The sequence below is a fragment of the Dendrobates tinctorius genome, unplaced genomic scaffold (assembly GCF_039654945.1).
Source record: "Dendrobates tinctorius isolate UK_male_01 unplaced genomic scaffold, ASM3965494v1 ptg000074l, whole genome shotgun sequence".
Lineage (NCBI taxonomy): Eukaryota > Metazoa > Chordata > Amphibia > Anura > Dendrobatidae > Dendrobates > Dendrobates tinctorius.
The window spans coordinates 8,690,545-8,710,279 of record NW_027361742.1 but is presented as its reverse complement, the minus strand read 5'-3'; positions in this window follow the sequence as shown (position 1 = coordinate 8,710,279).

Sequence of the window (19,735 nt, the reverse complement as noted above, 5' to 3'; positions counted from 1 at the left end):
AAGTGAAGGTTCTGGAGTGTCCATCTCAGTCTCCTGACCTCAATATCATTGAGCCACTCTGGGGATATCTCAGGCATGCAGTTCATGCTAGATAGCCCAAGAATTGGAAGCTTTTTGCCAAGAAGAGCAGGCAGCTTTACCATCTGAGAAAATAGAAAACCTCATCCACAACTACCACAAAAGACTTCAAACTGTCATTGATGTTAGATGGTGCAATACACGGTATTAAGAAATAGGGTATGTGAACTTCTGAGCACAACTGTATATATATATATATATATATATATATATATATATATATATACACACTGTTCAAAAAAATAAAGGGAACACTTAAACCGCACAGTATAATTCCAAGTAAATCAAACTTCTGTGAAATCAGACTGTCCACTTAGGAAGCAACACTGATTGACAATCAATTTCACATGCTGTTGTGCAAATGGAATAAACAACAGATGGAAATTATTGGCAATTATCAAAACACACTCAATAAAGGAATGGTTCTGCAGGTGAGGACCACATACCACATCTCAGAACCAATACTTTCTGGCTGATGTTTTGGTCACTTTTGAATGTTGGTTGTGCTTTCACACTCATGGTAGCATGAGATGGACTCTACAACCCACACAAGTGGTTCAGGTAGTGCAGCTCATCCAGGATGGCACATCAATGCGAGCTGTGGCAGGAAGGTTTGCTGTGTCTCTCAGCATAATGTCTAGAGGATGGAGGCGCTACCAGGAGACAGGCGAGTACACCAGGAGATGTGGAGGGGGCCATAGGAGGGCAACAACCCTGCAGCAGGACCGCTACTTCGGCCTTTGTTCAAGGAGGAACAGGAATAGCACTGCCAGAGCCCTGCAAAATGTCCTCCAGCAGACCACAAATGTGCATGTGTCTGCATAAACGGTTAGAAACCGACTCCATGAGGATGGTCTGAGTGCCCGACATCCACAGATGGGGGTTGTACTCACAGTCCAACACCGTCCAGGATGCTTGGCATTTGCCACAGAACACCAGAATTGGCAAATTCGCCACTGGCGCCCTGTGCTCTTCACAGATCAAAGCAGGTTCACACTGAGCACATGTGACAGACATGACAGTGTCTGGAGATGCTGTGGAGAGTGATCTGCTGCCTGCAATATCCTTCAGCATGACCAGTTTGGCACTGGGTGAGTAATGGTGTGGGGTGGTAGTATTTCTTTGGAGGGCTGCACAGCCCTCCATGTACTCGCCAGAAATAGCTTGACTGCCATTAGGTACCAAGATGAGATCCTCAGACCCCTTGTGAGACCATATGCTGGTGCGGTTGGCCCTGGGTTCCTCTTAATGCAGGACAATGCCAGACCTCATGTGGCTGGAGTGTGTTAGCAGTTCCTGCAAGATGAAGGCATTGAAGCTATAGACTGGCCCACCCGTTCCCCAGTCCTGAATCCAATTGAGCACATCTGGGACATCATGTCTCGCTCCATCCACCAACATCACATTGCACCACAGACTGTCCAGGAGTTGGTGGATGCTTTAGTCCAGGCCTGAGAGGAGATCCCTCAGGAGACCATCCACTGCCTCATCAGGAGCTTGCCCAGGAGTTTTAGGGAGGTCATGCAGGCACATGGAGGCCACACACAATATTGAGCATCATTTTGAATTGTTTTATGGACATTACATTCCACTTTAATTTTGTGTGTGACTCCAAATCCAGGCCTCCATTGGTTAATAAATTTGATTTCCACTGATTAACTTTGTGTGATTTTGTTGTCAGCACATTCAACTTTGTACGGAGCAAAGTATTAAATGAGAATATCTCATTCATTCAGATGTAGGATGTGTTATTTGAGTGTTCCCTTTATTTTTTTGAGCAGTATATATATATATATACACTCACTGGCCACTTTATTAGGTACACCTGTCCAACTGTGTGTTAAGACTTAATTTCTAATCAGCCAATCACATGGCGGCAACTCAGTGCATTTAGGCATGTAGACATGGTCAAGACAATCTCCTGCAGTTCAAACCGAGCATCAGTATGGGGAAGAAAGGTGATTTGAGTGCCTTTGAACGTGGCATGATTGTTGGTGCCAGAAGGGCTGGTCTGAGTATTTCAGAAACTGCTGATCTACTGGGATTTTCACGCACAACCATCTCTAGGGTTTACAGAGAATGGTCCGAAAAAGAAAAAAAATCCAGTGAGCGGCAGTTCTGTGGGCGGAAATGCCTTGTTGATGCCAGAGGTCAGAGGAGAATGGGCATACTGGTTCGAGCTGATAGAAAGGCAACAGTGACTCAAATTGCCACCCGTTACAACCAAGGTAGGCAGAAGAGCATCTCTGAACGCACAGTGCGTCGAACTTTGAGGCAGATGGGCTACAGCAGCAGAAGACCACACTGGGTACCACTCCTCTCAGCTAAGAACATGAAACTGAGGCTACAATTTGCACAAGCTCATCGAAATTGGACAGTAGAAGATTGGAAAAACGTTGCCTGGTCTGATGAGTCTCGATTTCTGCTGCGACATTCGGATGGTAGGGTCAGAATTTGGCGTAAACAACATGAAAGCATGGATCCATCCAGCCTTGTATCAACGGTTCAGGCTGGTGGTGGTGGTGTCATGGTGTGGGGAATTTTTTCTTGGCACTCTTTGGGCCCCTTGGTACCAATTGAGCATCGTTGCAATGCCACAGCCTACCTGAGTATTGTTGCTGACCATGTCCATCCCTTTATGACCACAATGTACCCAACATCTGATGGCTACTTTCAGCAGGATAATGCGCCATGTCATAAAGCTCGAATCATCTCAGATTGGTTTCTTGAACATGACAATGAGTTCACTGTACTCAAATGGCCTCCTCAGTCACCAGATCTCAATCCAATAGAGCATCTTTGGGATGTGGTGGAACGGGAGATTCGCATCAGGGATGTGCATCCGACAAATCTGCGCCAACTGTGTGATGCCATCATGTCAATATGGTCCAAAATCTCTGAGGAATGCTTCCAGCACCTTGTTGAATCTCTGCCACGAAGAATTGAGGCAGTTCTGAAGGCAAAAGGGGGTCCAACCCGTTACTAGCATGGTGTACCTAATAAAGTGGCCAGTGAGTGTATATATATATAGCGTCAGTCAACTCCTGGACAGTCTGTGGTGCAACATGGCATGGGTGGCTGGAACGAGACATGGTGTCCCAGATGTGCTCAATTGGATTCAGGTCTGGGGATCAGGCAGGCCAGCCCAAAGAATCAATTCCTTCATCATGCAGGAACTGCTAACACACTTCAGCCACATGAGGTCTGGTGTTGTCATGTATCAGAAGGAACCCAGGGCCCACTGAACCTGCAGTGTCTGAGGATCTCATCCTGGTACCTAATGGCAGTCAGGGTACTTCTGGCTAGCACATGGAGGGCTTTTCGGCCTTATAAAGAAATGCCTCCGGCACCTTACTGACCCACTGCCAAATAAGTAATTCTGGAGGATGTTCCAGGAAGCAGAATGTTCTCCACGATGTCTCCAGACTCTGTCACTTGAGCTCAGTGTGAACCTGCTCTCCTGAATGAAGAGCACAGTGCACCAATTTCAAATCTGCCAATCTTGGTGTTCTCTGGCAAATGATAGTCGCCCTGCATGGTGTTTGGCTGTATGCACAACACCTACTTGTGGATGTTGGGTCCTTATACCACCCTCATTGAGTCCGTTTCTGACAGTTTGAGCAGACACATCGATATTTGTGGCCTAATTGAGGTAATTTTGCAGGGTTCTAGCACTGCTCCTCCTTGCACAAAAGAGGAGATAGCGGTCCTGCTGCTGGGATGTTGCCCTCCTGTGGCTCCCTCCATGTCTCCTGGTGTACTAGCCTGTCTCCTGGTATCTGCTTCATGCTCTGGACACTGTGCTGACAGACACAGCTACCCTTCTAGCCAGAGCTTGCATTGATGTGCCATCCAGGATGAGCTGAACTACCTGAGCCACTTCTGTTGTACTTTTGGAGGTGAAAGCAGTGACAAATTGCAAAATTGACCAAAACAACAGCCAAAAAGGATGAGAACAGAGAAATGTTCTGTGGTTATCCCCTGCAGAACCACTCTTTTATAGGGGTTGTCTTGCTAATTGCCTATCATTTTTACCTGTTGTCTGTTCCATTTGCACAACAGCAGGAGAAATTGATTCACAATCGGTGTTGCTTAATAACTCGACAGGATAGGATGATTTCTCAGAAGTGTGATTGACTTGGAGTTACAGAGTGTTGTTTAAGTGTTCCCTTTATTTTTTGATCAGTGTATAAATGATATATGAGGCAAATAGTAATGAAAAGGCAATAACTATGAAAGGTTTTCAGTGGTTTGTGAAATTGTACTCTTGATGTTATGTGTATATGGTGCATCCTTGAGAAAAGTGAACACCCTTGCAACTTCACACTAGCTTTGTTCCTTCAGATTCTCTATGTGTCTTTTACAGCCGCTTTCACTGTGGTATGTCTTTTCTAAACATACAGATGTAACCAATCTTGAACTAAACATTAGTTTAAATGGAACGACTGGTGGTAAGGTGCCACCAACAATCAGTGAAATTTTATTAATAAGCAGTCATTTAAATGGCTGCTTATATAGGCAGACCAAAGCAAACAATGCACACTGAGCGGTCTATACTAGATCACTTTTTGCACATGGACGGCCATAGTTCTCAGCAGGAGGAATCCTGTTGACACAGGGTGAGGCAGAACCAAAAATTATGATTTTCTGTGCTACACAAAATATGATTTCACCCAATGAACAAGCATTTGCCCATTCATTAGATGATTGGCAACCGATTATCTTGTAGTGTAAATGTCCCTTAATGCAAACCTGTCAGCTGTTCTGGCTGCTATAAGATGCGGCCACTGCCTTTCAGAGCTCATCTACAGCATTCTATAATGCTGTAGCTAAGTCCCCGATCCGACCTGCAAGATAAGAAAAATAAGTTTTATTATACTCACCCGGAGGAGCCGGGAAAGGTCTGAGAATAGTGAATACAAATGTGACACCCCAGAGTCCAGTTGTCACAGTGACATTGCCTCCCTCTAAGGGGTAAAGTCATGCCTGGAGGCTGGAGGGGGGCCCCATGCCAGGTAACATAGATTACATGACAATTCCTGCTGCAGGTCAGAAAGGGGAGTTGTCTTATAAATTCTGGCCAGCAGAGGGAGTTAGTGAGTCAGCAAGCAGTCAGCTGTGAGAGAAAACAGGGGAGTTGTCATGGAAACGAAAGCAGCTAAACAGATGACAAGACAGTTAAGCCTGATGTAAAGGATCTTTCTGGAAGATCCAGTCAGTTGACGACGGGGAGTTGATCTGTGAAGAGGGAAAAGGACAGGAGCAGAGACAGAGAGGTTCTGGGGAAGGTGAAATTGCATATAGCTGACCCCAGAGCGAAGCGCTGATATAGAAAAAGGATGCCAGAGTCCTGGATGGGCAGGAGCTGTATGTCCTGACCGCCAAATCTGGAAGTACAAGGGATTGTAAACTCCTGAGCGACATTGAACACCTGAAGGCACAGCAGCGGATCAGGAGCCCTGGGCTGACGGTGAAAAGGACAGTACCCGTGCAATAGGCTCACGCTGACAGCCATAAAGGTTAGAGAAACTATCACACAATAGAGGGTCGCAGCTTAGTTACAAACAGCAGAGACCCGCACACAAAGCGCAGAAAGAAGGTCCCAAACCCCGACCTGGCAGGGTGGATCCCCTGAACACCTCCAGGCGACCCGGACTCAAACCATCACTTGTATGTGGTACTCCAGATTGCGACCACTTGCAAGTAAAAGGTAAAGAAACTGCACCTCTCTGTGTCCTTCTCTTATTTCTCCGCATCCCAACGTTCACCACCATCTGAACTACTAATCAAATATCTTTTCCCTGGGGCCCTCGCTTTACCCGTAGGGAGCTAAAACATTATTTGCTGCGTCACCATCAGCCCCAGAGGACCAAAAACGCAGCTTCGGCCACTCATTGCCGAACACCACGGGTGGCGTCCCACGTAAACATCACACCACTTACCTCTATTTTATTACTGGACGCCCAGGACCACGGAACGGGTAACTGCCACCGTGACATCCCCCATTGAAGTTAACGGGCCCGGTTCGAGTAACCTAAGGCCCTGCGGGGAGCTTCAACTGGCGTCATGACGAACAGGATTGATAGAGCCTTGCAAAGCTGGGTACACGGAGCCTGGCAAAGCTGGGTACTGTGTGCCATAGACTTTATTAAATTGAGTGCTAGAGACTTTAATGAGCTTTCAAATAACCACCATAACTGCGTCACACAGTACATGCATGCAGAGAGGGGCGTGCCATTGTGGGCAGAGCCAGAAATATAGCACGACGCTAATCCCTGCCCGTGCTCTGACGTCAGTGGGCGAAGTGAAGTTGGAGCTGTGCTCTATTGTGAGCAAGTGAAAAGCAGGAAGATCCGATTTGGAGACAAGGAAGAGCTCAATCCAGCCTGTCAGAGAGCAGCTGTTGACAACAGGAAAGGTACACTGAGGGAGGAAGAATATGCCCAACTCTGGTGGAGATTCAGCAGCAGTCGCAGCCGGAGCCTCCATAATGCCGCTATCAATGCCATATATACCAGGAGCGGCCTGGTTGCCACAGTACTCAGGGGATTCGCACACCCTGAGCGATTTTAAGGAAAGACTATGCAGTTTGTTCAACATGTACTCCCTACTGAGAGTCAAAAAGTCAGTATCCTCATTGGCCAGTTAACTGGTGCGGCCCAGAGGGAAGTAAAGTCCTGGCCAGACACTGATAAAGGAACTGTCAAACATATCTTGGCCAGACTGAAGAACACTTTTGATACCCGCACTGCAACAGAGATAAAAATGAGATTCTTTGGGTGCAAACAGAGGGTGCAGGACAGTATACAGGACTATGCCCTTAACCTTCAGGAGGTGCTACGGGCCATAAAGCAGGTTGACCCTGAGAGCGTGCAAGATGAAGATAGATTACTAATGGAGCAGTTTATAGAGGGACTCCAGTCTAACAATCAAAGGACACAGCTGCGCATAATGGCCCTACAAAATCCTGAATTGGACTTTGCACACTTTAAGGATAGAGCCATACGGGTGCTGCGTAAACCAAATCCTAGCAGCACAGAGCCCTCTAAGCATCCTGCAATTACATAACAGGAGAAGGCAGCATCCTTTCCAAAGACTCCTACTGAGACTGACAAGCCGTCCCAAGATGATGACTCTGCTGCAGACTTATGTCTCCAAGTCAAGGAACTAACCAAAAGTGTGGCTGCACTCACAAAAACTGTGCAGTCCCTACAAGTGACTCCAAAGAAAAAGATCCAGCTGGCTTCCAGTCCAGATGATGTCCCGTGGGGACAGCAGAGGAGAATCCCACCGATCAGAGGGAGAGACAGCGATCGTTACGATGAGGACGGTGTGACATCGGCGGCCGTGCCCGCCGATGCCCCTTCAGCGGCGGTGCCCGCCGCAGCGTCCCCTCACCTGCGCCCTCCTGTCCACGCGCGCTTCCGCTCTGCTCCCCGCTCTGCTGCGGGTAACCGCGCCGGCCTTAGGCCGCGCACGCGCGTTCCCCCGCTCTCTTCTGCTAGTAGGGGGCGTCGCTGTGGGGAGGGTCTGTAGGACGTACTTCCGGGTTCTGGCTATATCAGGCGTCCGCTCTATTCTGAGGGCGCCTGGTGATTGTGTGACTTCTTGCACCCATCGGCCCATACCTATTCTAGTGTATCCTGCCTATCCTTTTGCTGTTTTCCCTGTGTGCTCTGTGGCCTGCTCCACTCGCGTCTGTCTGTCTCTGCCCTGTGCCCCCTCTCTGAACCCTCCCCTGTGGACTCCTGGCCAGTATTTTCCGCTATCCCATCCCGCCATCCTTGTTCTGCCTGCCTGTCCATCGAGTCGTCCCTCCTGGCACCGGCTGTCGCGGTTCTGCCCCCTGCGGTCCTGCCCCCTAACGATCCCTGTACAGGGGTCGGTCTTCTCCAGGTGCGCTCGGCCCAGGGGCTCCTGATCCACGACCCAGAGGGTCCACTCTTGGACGTATTAGACCAGCGTTGTCACAGTATCACCAGGCCATGGATCCCGCCGGTGCCGCAGCCGCCACACAAAAGGAATTACTTTTCCTTCGTGAAAATCAGACCCGGATAATGTCCTTTATGAAGTCTATGGACACCCGGCTATCCGCCCTGCAGACCTCTGACCCCGGGCACGCTCCCCTCCTGGTCAGCCTCCAGCAGGAGCTCGTGCAGCAGCGCGACGCTCAATCCCACATCTTAGGTTACATGGCATCCGTGGATGATCGATTGCTTGCTCTGCAATCCTCTGCTGCCGCAGCAACTTCCCCCCGTGACGTAGTCTCTGCCCCGTCTCCCCGTCTGGGTAAACCCCCCAGGTACAGCGGAGACCCTAAGTTATGCCGGGGTTTTTTGAATCAATGCAGGCTACATTTTGAGCTTGCCCCCCTTCAGTATCCTACTGACCGCGCCAAGGTGGCGTTCATTGTGTCCCATCTCGAGGGTGAGGCCCTGTCCTGGGTGAACCCCTTGTGGGAGAGGGATCACCCCGTAGTGTCAAGCATTCAGACCTTCTTGGAAACCTTTCGCAAGGTATTCGATGAACCGGGTCGCTTAGCATCCACCACGGAGGCCCTTTTTAACCTCCGCCAGGGTTCCCTCACAGTGGGGCAATACGCCATCCGCTTTCGGACCCTCTCTTCAGAGTTGGGGTGGAACAATGAGGCTCTTGTGGGAGCCTTTTGGAGAGGCCTCTCCAGTAAGATCAAGGATGAGCTTGCCGGGCGAGACACCCCCACCACTCTGGAGGACCTTATTTCGCTGGCCACTCGGATTGATCTACGCTTTCAGGAGCGCGCTCGAGAGGCGGTCGGAGAGAGAAGGTCCTTTAGGCTGTACCAGGCTCCTGTCCCTCGTTTCCCTGCATCTCCTCTTAGTACCGCTCCTGAGCCAATGCAGATCGATCGTGTCAGACTGTCCGAGCAACGGCGCAGGGAGAGGATGACCAAGGGACTCTGCCTGTACTGCGGAGGTGCCAACCATTTTGTGCGTTCTTGTCCGGAGAAGCCAGAGAGGTCGGGAAATGCCTCCACCTAGGTCAGGTAAGAGAGGACCCCCTAGGTGATCAAAATTCCTCTCTCCCCCTTACCCTTTCAGCTTTGATAATTGCAGGTCGGGAGCGTGGATCTGTGGAGGCGTATGTGGACTCGGGTGCTGCTGGTAATTTCATCCGCCAGGAGGAGGTTGATAAACTCCGGATCCCGGTGATTGTATTGAGGAACCCTCGTGCTATTTCCTCCGTTGATGGTAAACCTTTACCCGGACTCATCACCACGGTTACCGTCGAAGTAGACCTTCAAATCGGAGCACTCCACCTCGAGAGGATAGCCTTTTATGTCCTGCCACAACTAGCCCATGCTGTTCTTCTAGGGCTACCCTGGCTCAGACGGCACGAGCCGGTGATTGACTGGCGCTCTGGGGAAGTTCTCCGTTGGGGTCACTCCTGCCAGGAGCACTGCCTACGGGCTCTCACTCGTCCCCGTCCATGCTCGAAGCCTGCCGACCTTCCGGGCCTACCCGCTCCCTATCACATGTTTGCTGATGTGTTCAGCAAAAAGGAGGCGGACTCCTTACCACCTCATCGCTCCTATGACTGCCCTATCGACCTGGTCCCCGGAGCCACCCCTCCCAGAGGGAGAACTTATCCTCTATCCCCAGCAGAGACCACGGCTATGACGGAATATATACAGGAGAATCTGGCCAAGGGGTTCATCCGGAAATCCTCGTCCCCTGCGGGCGCAGGTTTCTTCTTCGTCCAGAAGAAAGATGGGTCCCTGCGACCCTGTATTGGCTACCGGGGTCTGAACAACATCACTGTTAAAAACCGGTACCCGCTCCCGCTGATTCCAGAACTCTTCGACCGGCTGAGGGGGGCCAGAATCTTCACGAAGTTGGATCTGCGGGGAGCTTACAACTTAATCCGAATCCGAGCGGTGGACGAGTGGAAGACGGCCTTCAATACTCGGGACGGCCATTATGAATACTTGGTCATGCCGTTCGGTCTCTGCAATGCTCCGGCGGTGTTTCAGGAATTCGTAAATGAGGTATTCCGGGACCTACTCTATTCCTGCGTGGTGGTGTATTTGGATGATATCCTCGTTTTTTCGGCCGATCTCTCCTCCCATCGGAGAAGTGTACGCATGGTCCTGCAGCGCCTTCGAGAAAATCGTCTTTACGCCAAGATTGAGAAGTGCCTCTTCGAGCAAACAGTGTTACCTTTCTTGGGATATATCATCACGGATTCCGGCCTTAAGATGGATCCGGAGAAGCTGTCCGCGGTACTCCAGTGGCCTCGTCCAGTTGGCATAAAGGCCATCCAGCGTTTCCTCGGCTTCGCTAACTATTACCGACAGTTTGTACCCCACTTTTCTACAGTCACCAAGCCCATCACGGTCCTGACCCGTAAGGGGACGAAGTCTAACGACTGGTCTTCCGAAGCCGAGGACGCCTTTCTTGCCCTGAAATGCTCGTTTGCCTCTGCTCCGATCCTACACCGCCCAGTGGCTAGTAGGCCCTTCATCCTGGAAGTTGATGCCTCCTCCACTGGAGCTGGGGCGGTCCTTTCCCAACAGGCTCCATCCGGACGTCTAGTCCCCTGCGGGTTCTTCTCCAAATCCTTTTCTCCTGCGGAGTGCAACTACTCCATTGGGGACCGGGAGTTGTTGGCCATTAAGATGGCTCTGGAGGAATGGCGATATCTGCTCGAAGGGGCAGTGCATCCCTTTACTATCTTCACGGACCACAAGAACTTGGCCTACCTGCAATCTGCCCAGAGACTCAACTCCAGACAAGCCAGGTGGGCCCTGTATTTTTCCCGTTTTGAGTTTAAGCTCCACTTCCGGCCCGGCAGTAAGAACATCAAAGCTGATGCGCTTTCCAGGTCTTTGCAGCCACCTGAAAAGGAGGAGGATCCATCATATATTATCGAGCCGGCTAAAGTTATCTCCGTGGCCCCTGTGAGATTCTCTACTCTTCCGCCTGGCAAGACCTTCGTTCCTTCAAACAAACGTCTGGAAGTGCTGCGCTGGGGACATTCCTCCAAGGTTGCTGGGCACGTTGGGATTAAGAAGACCCTTTTGCTTCTCTCCCGGTATTACTGGTGGCCCTCTCTCCACCAGGACGCAAAGGACTTTGTAGCCTCCTGCAGGACCTGTGCTCAGAACAAGGTTCCAAGGACTCTGCCCCCCTGTCTCCTTCATCCGTTGCCTGTGCCAGAGGCCCCTTGGCAGCAAATCGCCATGGATTTCGTGACTGATCTGCCTCGCTCTGCTGGATGTACTACCATCTTAGTCGTCGCAGACCGCTTCTCCAAGATGGCCCACTTTATTCCCTTGTCCGGACTGCCATCTGCTCCGAAGTTGGCCGAGATCTTTATCCACCAGGTTTTCAGGCTGCATGGTCTTCCTCTACGAATCGTGACCGATCGAGGGGTCCAGTTTACCTCCCGATTCTGGAGGGCTCTCTGTCGGCTCCTGGGCACGTCTCTCGACTTCTCCTCAGCGTATCATCCACAAACCAATGGCCAAGTGGAACGGATTAACCAAATTCTGACCACCTACTTACGCCACTTTTCTAACGCCCATCAGGATAATTGGGTCTCACTCCTACCTTGGGCGGAATTCGCTCATAATAATCATCCCAGCGAATCAACGTCCAAGACGCCGTTCTTTGTGGTAACTGGGCTAAATCCTGGGGTTCCGTTGCCCTTTTCCGCATCGTCTGGAGTCCCTGCAGCAGATACCCTCGCCAAGGAATTTTCGCAAATTTGGAAGGAGACCAGGGAGGCGCTCGAGGTAGCCAGCATCCGCATTAAGAAACACGCAGACAAGAGACGAAGGGATCTACCCCCGTACCATCCCGGGGACAAAGTCTGGCTTTCTACCAAACATATCCGCCTAAAAGTCCCTGCTTACAAATTAAGTCCTCGATACATCGGGCCTTTTGAAGTACTTGGGCGCATTAACGAAGTAGCCTACAAATTGAGGTTGCCGGCATCGCTCCGGGTCCCTAACGCCTTCCATATCTCGCTCCTTAAACCTGTAGTTTTGAATCGGTTCCAACCAACCTCCATGTCCCCTCCTTCGCCAATTTGTTCGAACGATGTCTTTGAAGTAAAGGACATTTTGGCCATGAAAAGGGTCAAGGGTAAAACTCTTTTTCTTATCGACTGGAAGGGTTTTGGTCCAGAGGAGAGGTCCTGGGAGCCCCGAGAGAATGTCGATGCCCCCCTTATCATGAAAAGATTTCTGACCAACCTCAGAAGGGGAGGACATATGGGGGGGGGTACTGTGACATCGGCGGCCGTGCCCGCCGATGCCCCTTCAGCGGCGGTGCCCGCCGCAGCGTCCCCTCACCTGCGCCCTCCTGTCCACGCGCGCTTCCGCTCTGCTCCCCGCTCTGCTGCGGGTAACCGCGCCGGCCTTAGGCCGCGCACGCGCGTTCCCCCGCTCTCTTCTGCTAGTAGGGGGCGTCGCTGTGGGGAGGGTCTGTAGGACGTACTTCCGGGTTCTGGCTATATCAGGCGTCCGCTCTATTCTGAGGGCGCCTGGTGATTGTGTGACTTCTTGCACCCATCGGCCCATACCTATTCTAGTGTATCCTGCCTATCCTTTTGCTGTTTTCCCTGTGTGCTCTGTGGCCTGCTCCACTCCCATCTGTCTGTCTCTGCCCTGTGCCCCCTCTCTGAACCCTCCCCTGTGGACTCCTGGCCAGTATTTTCTGCTATCCCATCCCGCCATCCTTGTTCTGCCTGCCTGTCCATCGAGTCGTCCCTCCTGGCACCGGCTGTCGCGGTTCTGCCCCCTGCGGTCCTGCCCCTAACGATCCCTGTACAGGGGTCGGTCTTCACCAGGTGCGCTCGGCCCAGGGGCTCCTGATCCACGACCCAGAGGGTCCACTCTTGGACGTATTAGACCAGCGTTGTCACAGTCGGGCAGTGTGCAACAAGGCAGGACACCTAGCAAGATTCTGTCATTTAAACAAGCAACCCCTGGGGCAAAGGGCCAACCCCCAGGAGTAAGATGACCAGGCCCACCAAATTGGCGAGACAAGTGCGTCGGAGGACGGCCGGTCCTGCCCGTCTTGATTGACGGCTTTCCAATGGACGCTTCACTGGACACCGGCTTCCTGGTGGCAACGATGCCAAATGTTCTAATGTTCTTTTTAAGCAGTAATGGGCTGATTCAGACATTACTCACCGCCCAGATCAAAACCTTGCCATCTTTGCCAGCAATTGTCAGCCCTCGCCTCAGATTGGATATAAAGAGGTGACCATCAAGATTGGCCAAGTAGAATTGCCATCGCAAGGTTTGATTATAGTTAATATTGACAAATGAGAATGCCATCCTATGATCACTTTAGGCACTAATGTAATTGAAAATTGTCTTGGAGAAATTATTGTTTTGTTACAACAGGTAGCCGAGACCGCCAGCTCCAGTCAGCAGCGGGTCCTGCTAAAGGAGATCAGAGCCCTGTTGCAGAGACAACAGGTAGAGATGTCTGGTGGAGGAGTCGGCAGTGTCAGAGTAAGTGATCATTTCCCCATTGCAGTACCTCCAAGAAGTGAAATGTTAATTTGGTGTCGGGCAGCAATAGGCCTCAGGGGTGAAGATTACCAAGCCCTGGTAGAACCCATATACTCTGATAGTAGGCCCACTACCCTGACAGCCAGAGGGGTAGTTGATGTCCGCAAGGGGAGAGTACCAATACGCATCATAAATTGTGGGGAGAGAGAGGTCCAGTTAGCCCGGTATGCCACCCTTGCTAAGCTGATCCCTGTCAGTAACAATGCAATAGAGGCACTAGAACCATTGCTTCCATCTGACAAGGTGGAAGAGAATGGCTCTGAAGGGCAGTAGGAGGATTGGTGTCAGCAGCTACACGTAGGCACTGACCTCCACCCCTTCGCACCAAAAACATGGGGCTTACCGGGTGGCTCAAGAATTTGAACGGGTCTTCAGCAAACATCCTCTAGACTTTGGGCAGGCAAAAGGGGTCCAATACCATATCCCCACCAGAGATCATCCACCCATTAAAGAGAGGTACTGGCTTGTACCCCCAGCACACTATCAATGTGCCAAGAGTATGTTACGGGTGATGAAGGAGGCTGGAGTAATCAGAGATAGTTGTAGCCCCTGGGCAGCTCCATTAGTCCTCATCAAAAAGAAAGATGGCACTATGAGAATGTGTGTAGACTACAGGCGGATTAACAGCATTAGACATAAGGACGCTTACCCATTACCTAGAATTGAGGAATCGCTAGCTACACTGAGAACCGCTAACTATTTCTCTACCTTAGATCTCACCAGTGGGTATTGGCAGGTTCCTTTGGCAGAGGCAGAAAAAAGAGAAGGCAGCGTTTACAACACCAATGGGCCTCTACGAGTTTAACTACATGCCATTCGGGCTCAGCAATGTGCCAGGAACATTTCAGCGGTTAATGGAATGCTGCCTTGGACATAAAAACTTTGAAACTGTTCTGCTGTACCTGGATGACATCATCGTCTGCTCCAAAACCTACGAAGACCATTTGAAGCACATAGATGAGGTATTCGAAGCCCTGTCCAACTTTGGATTGAAAGTAAAGCCGTCCAAATGTCACCTTTTGAAACCCAAGGTGCAGTACCTAGGCCATATGGTGAGCGTGGAAGGTGTGGCACCCGACCCTGACAAAGTCACCGTTATCCCGGACTGGCAAAGACCCAGCACTATTCATGAAGTAAGGCAGTTTCTTGGGTTAGTAGGCTACTACTGAAGATTTATCAAGGACTTCACCAAAATAGCTGCACCCCTGCAAGATCTTCTAGTGGGCCAATCCAAGAAAGCCAAGAGCAAGAGTCTTCCATTTGAGTGGAACAAAAGGACAGAAAAGTCCTTCATCAGGTTGAAATTGGCCCTCACGGGAGATGACGTCCTGGCCTACCCTGACTATGAACAACCATTTGTACTTTACACTGACGCCAGCAAAGTGGGATTGGGAGCAGTGCTGTCACAAGTGCAGAAAGGCAGAGAGAGAGTGATTGCCTATGCCAGCAGGAAGCTTCGTCTCACTGAGAGGAACTCCGACAACTACAGTTCCTTTAAACTGGAGTTCCTCACTATAGTCTGGGCGGTAACAGAGCACTTCAAGCACTACTTGGCTTCAGCAAAGTTCACCATCTACACGGACAATAATCCGCTAACCCACTTTGAAACGGCAAAGCTAGGGGCACTTGAGCAGTGATGGATGGCCCGGCTGTCCAACTACGAGTTTACCATCAAGTACCGAGCAGGACATAAGAACGCTAATGCGGATGCGCTGTCCAGGATGCCCAATTCACCAGACGGAGGAGAAGATCAAGAAGAACTCGAAGAAATCGAGTTACCAGCCTTCCACCATCCAGTTGCAGCCCAGCGCTCCCAAGGGGTGAGGAATAAGCACTTTATCGTACGAGAGGCAACGTTGAACCCATTTCCCCATCATGAGTGGGCAGAGGCACAAGATAGTAACCCAGCTGTTCGCCTATTAAAGTAGTGGCTGGCACGAGCTGATTCACACCCTGGTCCAGATGACCCACAGGAAGCACATCAGTTATGAAAGGAGAGAGGCAAGCTGTTCATCTAAGAGGGTAAACTGTGTCGGAGGAACAGGAACTTGCGCACACATGAACTGGTCTGGCAGGTAGTAGTCCCAAAGCAGAATGCGCCATTGGTCTTGGAGGCGTACCACAATGGAGCAGGACACTTCGGGTAGAAGAAGTTGCAGGTCCTACTTCGTGAAAGATTCTACTGGGTTGGCATGTGGAGGGCTGTTGAGAAGTGGTGCCGAGAATGTGGCCCATGCAACCTGCACAGGAAAGACCGTAACAGCCAGCGAGCCCCATTACAGCTGATCATCACAAAACAGTCGCTTCAACTGGTAGCCTTGGATCACGTGAAGTTAACTCCGAGTAGGAATGGCTACACCTATGCTCTGACCATCGTTGACCATTACTCAAGGTTCTTGGTACTTGTGCCTGTTAAAGACCAAACAGCGAAGACAGCAGCCAAGGCATTTCAGCAACACTTTTGTCTACCGCACGGATACCCTGAACAAGTGCTCACCGACCAAGGTCCAGCCTTTGAGGCAGAAGTGTTCCAGGAGTTCTGTAACATGTACGGTTGAAAGAAAATCAGGATGACGCCGTACCATCCACAGACAAATGGCATGTGTGAGAAGATGAACCAGGTGGACATTGACTTATTGAAGACCTTACCTCTGGAAGAACGAAACCAGTGGCCAGAGAAGTTGCCAGATCTGGTAGATCTATATAATCATATACCGGTAAATGCCACCAATTGCACTCCGGCCTACCTGATGAGAGCAAGTCCTGGCAAGTTACCCATTGATTTGGACATGGGAGTCTTAACACCTAAGACGACATCACCAGATGCCGACTGGGATACAGAGCGGCAGCAACAATGCAACAATACCGCAAAGTGCAAGAATGTGTGGAGAAAAGTTTGTCCCAGGCAAGACAGAAGCAGGAAAGGAATTACAATCAACATGCCCCTGCAGTTCCCTTGACACCAGGAGAACAAGTACTCAAAAGAAAGAGACGAGTTCACAAACTAGATGACCAATGGGAGGCGGAGCCATACACCGTTGTACCTTCAGATTTTAATAACACCAAGGTATGCCTCATCAGCAAGGATGGAGGAGAAACCTTAGAAGCAGTCTCAAGAGATCATCTAAAGGTGTGCCCTGATGAATTGAAGGACAAGAAAGAAGTCCAAGACACTCCACGGCCTATAGCAGAGGTGGAAGAAAAGATCCAAACTATCCTTGGAGAATTTCCTTGGATGTGGACACAAGTAAATCAGGCTATCGTAGTGCCAGTCCTAACCTTTCATAAGTGCTTTATTTTTATAGTGCTTTCAGACTTTCTCAATTGTCTTTATTTTTGTTTTGACCAAGGACACCCCCTCCTCCATCAACTTAGTGTCTCCCAGCAGCTGGCACAAAGACACCATATTGGGGACAGAGAAGACCCCTGATCCACACAGCACAGAATGGACCAGAACTGACAAGCTCAAGTGATCCCACAGCCCAAGCCTCCCATAGTAGCTAGGATTACAGGTGTGCGCCACAGCACCCAGCTTTTTTTTACTATACTATACTTGGAGAATTTCCTCGGACATGGACACAAGTAATTCAGGCAATAGTAGTACCAGTACTAACCTTTCATAAGCCTACTGCGCCAGATGAAGCAGAGATTCATAATGAAATGGCTCCAGTAACAGATACCACATCTGCAGTGGAATGCGAAAATCTGTCCCCTGCTAACAGCGAATCTGTCAATCTCATGGTGAGACTAGGAGTCAAGAGAAAGCAGTCCAGAATACCTATATTACACAAGTCTACTTATAGCGTAGTGACTAGTGCACCAACAGTAGACATCAGAGAAAAGGTCAGGTCATCAGAGATACCTATACTGCGTAGATCCACTCGTAGTACCATAGGTCAGATCCCTGTCCGTTATAGAGAGTACATAATGTAAATAAATTAATAAGAATGTATAGATGTAACTAGAGTGGAGCGAAACAGGTCGGCCAAATTCAGAATCTGCCGACTTTTGCTAAAGTCGGGTTTCGCCGATTGAAACCCGACCATAGCGTGAGGTCGGCCATGAGGTCGCCAACTTGAGCACCAAAGTCGCGTTTCCCACAATGCTTCCTGCGCCTTTTCTCAGCCAATCAGCAAGGACGCACACTGTGGGCAACGCGATTACATAGGCAGCGGCCCCCACCATCTTAGAGAAGGGCATCCGAGTGATTGGCTGGCAGTGTGTGGCGTCACAGTGGCTATAAAAGGCCGTGACCGCCGACCACCATCTTACTTCTGCCGATCTTAGCATAGGGAGAGGTTGCTGCTGATCGTTCTCAATAGGGAGAGTGTTTAGGCAGGGAAAAAGAAAAAAAATTGCTTGTGCTGATAGCGAATGTCACTGTAAAACACATCTGTATAGTGTGCAGTGACAGGGGAGGATATATTTGTGTGCAGCAGCTCTGTTGGTTATTAGGCTGCCTTATAAGGCTCCCTGATAGCTGCATTGCTGTTTGCATACTGCTGTGCAGAGTGCTTTTTTAAATGCAAAAATCCTTTTATTCCTTTTTTCTGCACAGTAGATACTGAGCGTACATTTTTTCACACACCATAAAGAGGTGTACGCTCCTCACACACTACCGTGTACCGGCTGGTATCACGGACAAATACATGCTATATGAGTGTGGCTCCATAAAAAAATTCACAGAGTTTTACATTTTTCCATACATACACCGTAAAGAGGTGTCCGATTATGAAACAGTATCGGATATCTGGTGTTCTTACTACTGTCACATCTACACAGAGTCAGCATATGTGTGTGACTCCATAAATACATATACGGACATTTCCATTTCTTTATACACCGTATTGAGCAGTCCGATTGTCAAACAGTATCGGATATCTGGTGTTCTTATTACTGTCACATCTACACAGAGTCAGCGTGTGTGTGTGAGACTCCATAAATACATATACAGACAATTCCATTTCTCCATACACCGTATTGACTGCTGGCCGATTATCAAACAGTATTGAATATCTGGTGTTCTTAGTTATTATGGTCACATCTCCACAGAGTCAGCGTGTGTGTGTGACATTCCGTGAATACATATGCAGACATTTCCATTTCTCCATACACCATATTGGCTGCTGTCCGATTATCAAACAGTATCGGATATCTGGTGTTCTTAGTTATTACGGTCACATCTCCACAGAGTCAGCGTGTGTATGACACTCCGTAAATACATATACGGACATTTCCAATTCTCCATACACCATATTGACTGCTGTCCGATTATCAAACAGTATCGGATATCTGGTGCTCTTAGTTATTACGGTCACATCTCCACAGAGTCATCGTGTGTGTGTGACACTCCGTAAGACATATACGGACATTTCCATTTCTCCATACACTGTATTGACTGTTGCCTGATTATCAAACAGTATCAGATATCTGGTGTTCTTATTACGGTCAGTGCACATCTACACAGAGTCAGCGTGTGTGTGTGTGATACTCCGTAAAGACATATACGGAGATTGACATTTTCACCAACAACGTATACAGCTGTACACTTCTGATACAGTACCATATATCTGCTTGTTGGATTACGGTCAAATACATACTGGGTGCGCGTCTGTGACTCCCAAAATATATACAGAGATTTCACTTTTTACATACATCTTACACAACTGTACGCTCCTCATACAGTACCATTTCTCTGCTGGTATTTTTGGTACATTTTCCCAAACATGAGGAAGTATGGTGGAAGAGGCTGCGGACGTGGGCAGGGGGACGCAGCTGGTACTGATGGTGGTGGTGGTGCATCTGCTGTTACTGCCAAAAGCACAATAGCAGCTAAGCCACGAGGTGTTTAGCCTGCGTCATCGCCTGGCACAAGAAGGCCTTTAAGGTTCCCTTTTCTGGGAGTAGGTAAACCGCTTTTAAAGCCGGAGCATCAGGAACTGGTTTTGGCTTACATTGGCAAAACAGCCTCCAGCTCTATTGCCTCCTCTTCTGAACTTACAAAAACTGCAAGCACAAGCAGAGTCGTTAGTGCAGGCCTCTGATCAGGAACAACACCTTTTGTTCTGTCCTTCACCCACACCAAAAGTG